The sequence below is a fragment of the Oncorhynchus nerka genome, linkage group LG18 (assembly GCF_034236695.1).
Source record: "Oncorhynchus nerka isolate Pitt River linkage group LG18, Oner_Uvic_2.0, whole genome shotgun sequence".
In the NCBI taxonomy this organism is placed as follows: Eukaryota; Metazoa; Chordata; class Actinopteri; order Salmoniformes; family Salmonidae; genus Oncorhynchus; species Oncorhynchus nerka.
Window position 1 is genome coordinate 1,512,860 of NC_088413.1, and position 11,477 is coordinate 1,524,336.

Here is an 11,477-nt window from a genome sequence, read left to right on the forward strand (position 1 = left end):
GAGGGATCGAGTGTAGGTTTTTTCAGAAGGGGTGCAAGTCTCGCTCTCTTGAAGACGGAAGGGACGTAGCCAGCGGTCAGGGATGAGTTGATGAGCGAGGTGAGGTAAGGGAGAAGGTCTCCGGAAATGGTCTGGAGAAGAGAGGAGGGGATAGGGTCAAGCGGGCAGGTTGTTGGGCGGCCGGCCGTCACAAGACGCGAGATTTCATCTGGAGAGAGAGTGGAGAAAGAGGTCAGAGCACAGGGTAGGGCAGTGTGAGCAGAACCAGCGGTGTCGTTTGACTTAGCAAACGAGGATCGGATGTCGTCGACCTTCTTTTTTAAAATGGTTGACGAAGTCATCTGCAGAGAGGGAGGAGGGGGAGGGGGAGGAGGATTCAGGAGGGAGGAGAAGGTGGCAAAGAGCTTCCTAGGGTTAGAGGCAGATGCTTGGAATTTAGAGTGGTAGAAAGTGGCTTTAGCAGCAGAGACAGAAGAGGAAAATGTAGAGAGGAGGGAGTGAAAGGATGCCAGGTCCGCAGGGAGGCGAGTTTTCCTCCATTTCCGCTCGGCTGCCCGGAGCCCTGTTCTGTGAGCTCGCAATGAGTCGTCGAGCCACGGAGCGGGAGGGGAGGACCGAGCCGGCCTGGAGGATAGGGGACATAGAGAGTCAAAGGATGCAGAAAGGGAGGAGAGGAGGGTTGAGGAGGCAGAATCAGGAGATAGGTTGGAGAAGGTTTGAGCAGAGGGAAGAGATGATAGGATGGAAGAGGAGAGAGAGAGCGGGGAGAGAGAGCGAAGGTTGGGACGGCGCGATACCATCCGAGTAGGGGCAGTGTGGGAAGTGTTGGATGAGAGCGAGAGGGAAAAGGATACAAGGTAGTGGTCGGAGACTTGGAGGGGAGTTGCAATGAGGTTAGTGGAAGAACAGCATCTAGTAAAGATGAGGTCGAGCGTATTGCCTGCCTTGTGAGTAGGGGGAAGGTGTGGAGAGGGTGAGGTCAAAAGAGGAGAGGAGTGGAAAGAAGGAGGCAGAGAGGAATGAGTCAAAGGTAGACGTGGGGAGGTTAAAGTCGCCCAGAACTGTGAGAGGTGAGCCGTTCTCAGGAAAGGAGCTTATCAAGGCATCAAGCTCATTGATGAACTCTCCGAGGGAACCTGGAGGGCGATAAATGATAAGGATGTTAAGCTTGAAAGGGCTGGTAACTGTGACAGCATGGAATTCAAAGGAGGCGATAGACAGATGGGTAAGGGGAGAAAGAGAGAATGACCACTTGGGAGAGATGAGGATCCCGGTGCCACCACCCCGCTGACCAGAAGCTCTCGGGGTGTGCGAGAACACGTGGGCGGACGAAGAGAGAGCAGTAGGAGTAGCAGTGTTATCTGTGGTGATCCATGTTTCCGTCAGTGCCAAGAAGTCGAGGGACTGGAGGGAGGCCTAGGCTGAGATGAACTATGCCTTGTTGGCCGCAGATCGGCAGTTCCAGAGGCTACCGGAGACCTGGAACTCCACGTGGGTCGTGCGCGCTGGGACCACCAGATTAGGGTGGCCGCGGCCACGCGGTGTGGAGCGTTTGTATGGTCTGTGCAGAGAGGAGAGAACAGGGATAGACAGACACATAGTTGACAGGCTACAGAAGAGGCTACGCTAATGGAAAGGAGATTGGAATGACAAGTGGACTACACGTCTCGAATGTTCAGAAAGTTAAGCTTACGTAGCAAGAATCTTATTGACTAAAATGATTAAAATGATACAGTACTGCTGAAGTAGGCTTGCTGGCAGTGGCTGCGTTGTTGACTTTGTAGGCTAGCTGGCAGTGGCTGCGTTGTTGACACTACACTAATCACTCAGAAGAACAATGTGTCAGGACATACGCCAGAGATGAGGGCCTTCGGGCTCCAGGGAGGGGGAGTGGGGGCAGGTGTGTGTATTGATGGTACAGGATGGAGAGTAATGCTGGTGAGCCTGGGGCCTTCGGGCTCCAGGGGGGAGTGGGGGGAGAAGGTGTGTGTAATGATGGTGCAGGATGGAGAGTAATGCTGGTGAGCCTGGGGCCTTCGGGCTCCAGGGGGAGGGAGTGGGGGAGAAGGTGTGTGTAATGATGGTGCAGGATGGAGAGTAATGCTGGTGAGCCTGGGGCCTTCGGGCTCCAGGGGGAGGGGGGAGCAGGTGTGTATAATGATGGTGCAGGATGGAGAGTAATGCTGGGGAGCCTGGCGCCTTCGGGCTCCATGGGGGGGGAGTGGGGGGAGCAGGTGTGTGTAATGCTGGTGAGCCTGGGGCCTTCGGGATCCACTGGGGGGGGGAGCAGGTGTGTGTAATGGTGGTGAGCCTGGCACCTTCGGGCTCCAGGGGGGCAGGTGTGTGTAATGATGGTGAGCCTGGCGCCTTCGGGCTCCAGGGAGGGGGAGGGGGAGCAGGTGTGTGTAATGATGGTGAGCCTGGGCCTTCGGGCTCCAGGGAGGGGGGAGTGGGGAGTGGGGGGAGCAGGTGTGTGTAATGCTGGTGAGCCTGGCACCTTTGGGCTCCAGGGAGGGGAGGGAGTGGGGGGAGCAGGTGTGTGTTTTGATGGTGAGCCTGGGGCCTTCGGGCTCCAGGGAGGGGGAGGGGGTGAGCAGGTGTGTGTAATGATGGTGAGCCTGGGGCCTTCGGGCTCCAGGGAGGGGGAAGGGGGGTGAGCAGGTGTGACACATTGGGAACTATGTAACCAAACACATGTGAAACCTCATGATATGAGTGATAAGAAGTGTTTAAAAAGGTGAGTTCTGAACCCTGTAGACTACAGCACTACTTCTGAAGAAGACCAGAGTCATTTCAGAATGAAGACGGCTATAGTTCTGTTGCTGTTCTGTCTGTCTGGGGCCGGGACTCAGGGAGAGAGTGGAGGGGTGACTAGTAGTTCTGTCTGTCTGTCTGTCTGTCTGTCTGTCTGTCTGGGGCCGGGACTCAGGGAGAGAGTGGAGGGGTGACTAGTAGTTCTGTCTGTCTGTCTGTCTGTCTGTCTGTCTGTCTGTCTGTCTGTCTGTCTGTCTGTCTGTCTGTCTGGACTCAGGGAGAGAGTGGAATATGTACACTAAATCACCAACAGTATGTGGACACATGCTCACCTAACATCTCATTCCAAAATCATAGGTATTAATATGGAGTTGGTCCCCCCTTTACTGCTATAACAGCCTCCAGTCTTCTGGGAAGGCTTTCCACTAGATGTTGGAACATTGCTGCTATAACAGCCTCCACTGTTCTGGGAAGGATTTCCTCTAGATGTTGGAACATTGCTGCTATAACAATCTCCACTCTTCTGGGAAGGCTTTCCACTAGATGATGGAACATTGCTGTGAGGACTTGATTCCATTCAGCCACAAGAGCATTAGTGAGGTCGGAAACTGATGTTGGGCGATGAGGCCTGGCTCGCAGTCGGCGTTCCAATTCATCCCAAAGGCGTTCAACATCATTGAGGTCAGAGCTTTGTGAAGTTCTTCCCCACCAATCTCAACTAACCATTCATGTATGGAACTCGCTTTGTGTACAGGGGCGTTGTCATGCTGAAACAGGAAAGGGCCTTCCCCAAACTGTTGCCACAAAGTTGGAAGCACAGATTCCTCTAGAATGTCATTCTATGCTGTAGCATTAAGATTTCCCTTAACTGAAACTAAGGGCCCGAACCATGAAAAACAGCCCCAGACCATTATTCCTCCTCCACCAAACTTTACAGTTGTCACTATGCATTGGGGCAGGTAGCGTTCTCCTGGCATCCTCCAAACCCAGATTAGTGCGTTGGATTGCTAGAAGGTGAAGATGATTCATTACTCCAGAGAATACGTTTCCACTGCTCCAGAGTCCAGTGGCTGTGAGTTTTACACCACTCAAGCCGACGCTTGACATTGCCCATATTGATCTTAGGTTTGTATGCAGCTGACCGGCCGTGGAAACCCATTTCAGGAAGCTCCTGACAAACAGTTTCTTGTGCTGATGTTGCTTCCAGAGGCAGTTTGGATCTCGTTAGTGAGTGTTGCAACCAAGTACAGACGATTTTTACACGTTACCCTCTTCAGCACTCGACGGTCCTGTTCTGTGAGCTTGTGTGGCACACTACTTCTTGGCTGAGCCGTTGTTGGTCCCAGATGGTTCCACTTCACAATAACAGCACTTACAGTCGACCAGGCAGCTCCAGCAGGGTAGGAATTTGACAAACTGACTTGTTGGAAAGGTGCCATCCTGTGACGGTGCCACGTTGAAAGTTACTGAGATCTTCATTAAGGACATTCAACTGCCAATGTTTGTCTATGGAGATTGCATGGCGGTGGGCTTAAATTTAAACACCTGTCGGAAACTGGTGTGGCTGAAATGGCCCAATCTACTAATTTGAAGGGGTGTCCACATACTATTGTATATATAGTGTATTCACCCAGCTGTCTGGTCCAGGAGAATATCACCTGTGATGCTGTCTGGTCCAGGAGAATATCACCTGTGATGCTGTCTGGTCCAGGAGAATATCACCTGTGATGCTGTCTGGTCCAGGAGAATACCACCTGTGATGCTGTCTGGTCCAGGAGAATATCACCTGAGATGCTGTCTGGTCCAGGAGAATATCACCTGTGATGCTGTCTGGTCCAGGAGAATACCACCTGTGATGCTGTCTGGTCCAGGAGAATATCACCTGAGATGCTGTCTGGTCCAGGAGAATATCACCTCTCACAATATTGGGACGGCAGGGTAGATTCATAAAGTGGAGTGATGATGTTATGTAAGGATCAGACTGTATAGGCTATATTACATGTATATAGTGTATTATTGGGGCAGCAGGGTAGTGGTTAGAATGTTATGTAAGGATCAGACTGTATAGGCTATATTACATGTATATAGTGTATTATTGGGGCAGCAGGGTAGTGGTTAGAATGTTATGTAAGGATCGGACTGTATAGGCTATATTACATGTAGTTAGTGTAGTATTGGGGCAGCAGGGTAGTGGTTAGAATGTTATGTTAGGATCAGACTGTATAGACTATATTACATGTATTTAGTGTATTATTGGGGCAGCAGGGTAGTGGTTAGAATGTTATGTAAGGATCAGACTATATAGGCTATATTACATGTAGTGTATTATTGGGGCAGCAGCCTAGTGGTTAGAATGTTATGTAAGGGTCAGACTATATAGGCTATATTACATGTATTTAGTGTACAGTGGGGCAAAAAAGTATTTAGTCAGCCACCAATTGTGCAAGTTCTCCCACTTAAAAAGATGAGAGAGGCCTGTAATTTTCATCATAGGTCCACTTCAACTATGACAGACAAAATGAGAAACAAAATCCAGAAAATCACATTGTAGGATGTTTAATGAATTTATTTGCAAATTATGGTGGAAAATAAGTATTGAGTATAAGTAATAAGTATCACTGGTTAGCGGACAAATCAGGTTGTAGGTGCAGTTGAAACTAACACAACTAAAAAAACACATGGAAATGGGAGATATATTTTACCTCCCTGGTTAGAGGACAACCTGCAGAAGACAGTCAGCTACATTTTGGAGAGATGCATTTACATTTAGAGGTCGTTAAACAAAGGAACGCAACACTTATTTTTCATCACTCATCGATATCATGTTGAAATCATTTGCGTGAGAGTCTGGAGATGTTGTTGTCCTGTTAAAAACTAACAGCTCAAAAACCACATGGAATCTGGGAATAATGTGTACATCACTGGTTAGAGGACAACTTGTAGAAAACATCTAGCTACATTTTGATTCAAGTGGGTCACCAATGCTGTAAGTGTAACACAGCTCTTTTTGTGTTAGTCACTTTCTGTTATATCATATAAATATCACTCTTTACATTCAGAGCCTGGATTTTCCCCCTGAGGCTAATATCCATATTATGCAGAAATCAATTGAACAGGGGGCAAACGTTTAGTGTTCTACATTGTGACATTATTAAATTACTCCTACAACAATGTTTAAACATTCTACATTGTGACATCATTAAAATACTCCTTCTACAATGTTAAAACATTCTACATTGTGACATCATTAAAATACTCCTACTACAATGTTAAAACATTCTACATTGTGACATCATTAAAATACTCCTACTACAATGTTTAAACATTCTACATTGTGACATCATTAAAATACTCCTACTACAATGTTAAAACATTCTACATTGTGACATCATTAAAATACTCCTACTACAATGTTTAAACATTCTACATTGTGACATCATTAAAATACTCCTTCTACAATGTTAAAACATTCTACATTGTGACATCATTAAAATACTCCTTCTACAATGTTTAAACATTCTACATTGTGACATCATTAAAATACTCCTTCTACAATGTTTAAACATTCTACATTGTGACATCATTAAAATACTCCTTCTACAATGTTAAAACATTCTACATTGTGACATCATTAAAATACTCCTTCTACAATGTTTAAACATTCTACATTGTGACATCATTAAAATACTCCTTCTACAATGTTTAAACATTCTACATTGTGACATCATTAAAATACTCCTTCTACAATGTTTAAACATTCTACATTGTGACATCATTAAAATACTCCTTCTACAATGTTTAAACATTCTACATTGCGACATCATTAAAATACTCCTTCTACAATGTTTAAACATTCTACATTGTGACATTAATTCATTGATATCATGAAACAACTCCATCATTAATGTATTTTCTGATGTTTGATCAGAGATCTTTTATCAGAGTATCTCTTGTCACATTGATCACAGCTAAAAGATTTCTCTCCTGTGTGTTTTCTCTGGTGAGATAACAGGCTGCTTGACTGAGTAAAACTCTTCCCACATTGATCACAGCTATAAGATTTGTCTCCTGTGTGTGTTCTCTGGTGTACAATCCGATGGCTAGATGAAGTAAAACTCTTCCCACATTGATCACAGCTATAAGATTTCTCTCCTGTGTGAATTCTCATGTGTACTTTTAGTGAATTTGATCTTAAGTAACTCTTCCCACAGTCAGAGCAGCAGTGAGATGTCTTCCCTGTTGGTCTCCACTGGTGTTTCTTGAGGTGTTCTGATCCGGAGGGACTCTTCTCTGCCTCGTCAGCTTCATGATGTTGTTGAGGATCCACGATAGTCACATCTCTCTCCTGTGTGAACAACAAGTCAGACAGATGGTTAAAGGCCCACAACAGCACTTGTTTTCACATTAGTAGTAACATCGATGATTGTAGGCTAGAAATAAGTTATTACAGTTGCTGAACCCCTAAGCAGTGTGCCAGACAACCTTTGGTCACCAATATAGACCCCTTTCTGTGTTTGCTAAAATAGGCGCACGAGGGCAATGCACACGCAATTTGGTTGCAGAAACTCCTCCATGCTAATGTGGAAACCGCTAGTCATACCAATACCATAGACCTACTGTAGGACCCATAACTTCCCCTAACAATAACATAGACCTACTGTAGGACCCATAACTTCACCTAACAACAACATAGACCTACTGTAGGAACCATAACTTCACCTAACAATAACATAGACCTACTGTAGGACACATAACTTCACCTAACAATAACATAGACCTACTGTAGGACCCATAACTTCACCTAACAACAACATAGACCTACTGTAGGACCCATAACTTCACCTAACAACAACATAGACCTACTGTAGGACCCATAACTTCACCTAACAACAACATAGACCTACTGTAGGACCCATAACTTCCCCTTACAATAACATAGACCTACTGTAGGAACCATAACTTCACCTAACAACAGCATAGACCTACTGTAGGACCCATAACTTCAACTAACAATAACATAGACCTACTGTAGGACCCATAACATCACCTAACAATAACATAGACCTACTGTAGGACCCATAACTTCACCTAACAACAACATAGACCTACTGTAGGACCCATAACTTCACCTAACAATAACATAGACCTACTGTAGGACCCATAACTTCCCCTTACAATAACATAGACCTACTGTAGGAACAATAACTTCACCTAACAACAGCATAGACCTACTGTAGGACCCATAACTTCAACTAACAATAACATAGACCTACTGTAGGACCCATAACATCACCTAACAATAACATAGACCTACTGTAGGACCCATAACTTCACCTAACAACAACATAGACCTACTGTAGGACCCATAACTTCACCTAACAATAACATAGACCTACTGTAGGACCCATAACTTCACCTAACAATAACATAGACCTACTGTAGGACCCATAACTTCACCTAACAACAACATAGACCTACTGTAGGACCAATAACTTCACCTAACAATAACATAGACCTACTGTAGGACCCATAACGTCACCTAACAATAACATAGACCTACTGTAGGACCCATAACTTCACCTAACAATAACATAGACCTACTGTAGGACCCATAACTTCACCTAACAATAACATAGACCTACTGTAGGACCCATAACTTCACCTAACAATAACATAGACCTACTGTAGGACCCATAACGTCACCTAACAATAACATAGACCTACTGTAGGACCCATAACTTCACCTAACAACAACATAGACCTACTGTAGGACCCATAACGTCACCTAACAATAACATAAACCTAGGATTATAAATCATTTAATATTCCAGGTGAAACATGGAAACTAAAATGTCTTTGTCATGACATTTCATAACCTGATCACCAGATAATTGTGTGAATAATCCCACTAGGCTCCTCTGTAATGTGTTGTCATTCTAAATGTCCTGAATGAAGGAAAATAGCTCTGTGTTGTACAATAGCCTGTCCATTAAGTAACAGTTCTCTACTCATGACCTAAGTATCTCCGTGTCCAAACAGAGTAACGAGACGCTACTGTAAATCAAGCAGACAGTAACATTATAAACGTATTCATAGTGTAGTGAATTCAGGGGGAAGTCCTGACCTGAACTCAAACCTGGTCCAGCGACTGTCAAGCCAACACTTTAGAAATGTTACGCCAAGATGTCTGAACTTCTTGACGAGGTCGCTAGGTGTTGGGTTGAGGTTGCTACAATAGCTTTCTCTATGAATGTGAGAGTGGTTACATTTCTCCAGCCCCCATCCCTCAGCTGTTTACCAAACCAAGTCTCAGGGCAGCCATTTTGTTGCTGTTTAAATCCTAGGTTGTCCCTTTAAAAAAGCCAAATCAATCGATCAACCAACCTGCAGTTCAAACAATAACAAAGATGTCATTCCACCTGTTTTGGTAATAAGATGATGGATGGGTCTGGTGAAATGTAACTACTCTCAAATTCATAGACAGACCTACGGATGCAAGGACTGACCATCCATGAAATCAACATGATAGTGTTAACCATGTTGAGGCTCTACAGTGTTGATCTACATTGTTTCTAAACATTGGCGTAAAACATCTTATTTGGGGTTCTGATGGGGTACAACAGTTGAACTAAGCTCATGAGGTTTGTGTTATATTCTTCAAGAATCAATGGCTATAAATAATATAAATTCAGCAATTACATATTTCCCCTTTAACACTACACATCAGTTCAACAACTGCAGAGTTTGTGCCTCTGTGTTTAAGACAGTACTTACTAGTGTTAATCACGGCCCGGTTTCTCAAAACCATCTTATGGCTGAGTTCACCATCAGAACCATAGGATGCGTTAAGATGCGTTGGGGAAACCGGGCCCAGATATCCAGTTTCCTCCTCTTCGCCCTCCTCCTCCTTTTTCGATGTGACAGTCATCTCCCCCTCCTCCTCTTTCACTCCATAAACTGCATCCTCCTCTCTCTCCGCTTCCTCTTCTTTTACTGTAACATCCTCCTCCTCTTTCACTCTGAACGAGTCTTCCTTTTCTTTCACTGAAACGTCTTTCTCTTCTTCTTTCACGGGAACAGCCTCACCCTCTACTTGTTTTTGTATTGTAACATCCTTCTCTTCCTCCTCCTCTTTCAGGGGAGCTTCTTTCTACGTCCAGAAGACCTCCTCTACTTTAGCAGGAGGAGAGCAGCTTAGTGAACTCATGGTCGGAGATGTTCGCTAGCTAGCATTAGCAACTAGCCTAGTTCTAAGCTAATTTAGCAAACCAGCTAGCTGACAAACCACGTAAATATATAATTAAATGGGCCAACACGTACATACGTCAGAAGTGTGTTTAATACACAGGGACTAACATACACCAAAAGAGAGTGAATGTTGTAGCTATGTTTGCTAGAAAGCTACCGAGGTGTCTAACTGTTGTTGTTGAAGGAGCGTCCCGTCCACTAGATTATACGTCACACTGGCAGCGTCGCCTGAACGTAAAAGACGCACATCGCCATCTGCTGACTGGAGGGGCAACGCAGTTGAGGAACCAAAAGTTTATTTTTTTATTTATTTCATTAAAGTTGATTATCATATTAAGTCGTTCAAAGAAAAGCATGTGTTGATTGATTCGTTTTTAATGAGTGATAATTTAAAACAAACGTTAGACCCACTACATATTTACATTGATCCATAGTTCTGACATGGATCATTTTGACCCCAGATGCATATCTTTTATCACAGCCAAAATGTGGATCATTCAATTCATCCTGTTTCATGACTTTGTCAATCAACTTGTTCTTAATACATCTAAATCATGGTTTAGTGTTTCTGTATCAATAAGGACTTTTAACAAATTCAAATCCTTTGGAGTAATTTTGACACCAGCCAAAAGCACCTTTGATAAATAGGACGTTTATTTCAAATCAAAATGAAATCACCATTTTACCATTTTAAAAACATGACAATAAATTCACAACACACTGTGTCCTCAGTCACCTTGTCCCAAAGAGGTTTACATGGTTATCAAAACATCACACCAGGGTGAGTCTAAACAAAACACAGCCCTGTGGGGAAAATGAATGGAACCATCTCCCTGTTTGACCTCTAGTTGTTATGGATATTATGACTCTACAGAGACACACAGTGGACGTGTCAAAATATGTTCCATTGATAAATCACACTTTATTTAACCTCAATGTCATCTTGTGTTTACATGGCATTGTAGATTTTAGCAGTATATAGGATGTATTCTGGATGTTTTCAGTGTGTTTTTAACCCTTTCAGACAATGGATTAATCACAATTAAAAATAGTGCACTAACATGACACAAAGTGAACTCAAGTCTGACAGCCCAAACAAACACACACATTCTCAGTCAGAAACACAAGTCAGAACACAGCCTCTCGATTCTCTCATGTGTTTTCAGGTTCTCTGACTGGGAAAATGTCTTTCCACAATGAGAGCAGTGGTATGTCTTCTCCTCCTGTGTATTTGTATGTATTCCTTCATGCTCTTTCAGGTACCTTAACCGGGTAAATCTCTCTCCACACTGGGAGCAGCGGTACATCTTCTTACCTGTGTGTGTCCTCTCATGCTTGTTCAGGTTTCCTACCTGGCCAAAACTCTTTCCACAATGGGAACATTGGAAAAGCTTTTCCCCTGTGTGTCCCCTCTCATGTGTTTGCAGGCTCCCTAACTGGGTAAACGACATTCCACATTGGGAACAGTGGTAAGG

General features: G+C 44.3%; 1 protein-coding gene and 1 long non-coding RNA gene across 2 annotated transcripts in view; both read right to left on the reverse strand.

Moving 5' to 3' along the window:
* The window catches only part of LOC135561679 (CD5 antigen-like), a 126,070-nt gene that overhangs the window by 68,944 nt on the left and 45,649 nt on the right, over positions 1-11,477 (reverse strand). The gene's annotated exons all lie outside the window — the stretch shown is intronic.
* On the reverse strand, positions 5,295-10,290 carry LOC135561687 (uncharacterized). Its single transcript, XR_010459605.1, has 2 exons — positions 9,529-10,290; positions 5,295-7,099 (listed from the first exon to the last, which is right to left on the reverse strand). It is a non-coding gene; the product is annotated as an uncharacterized LOC135561687 (long non-coding RNA).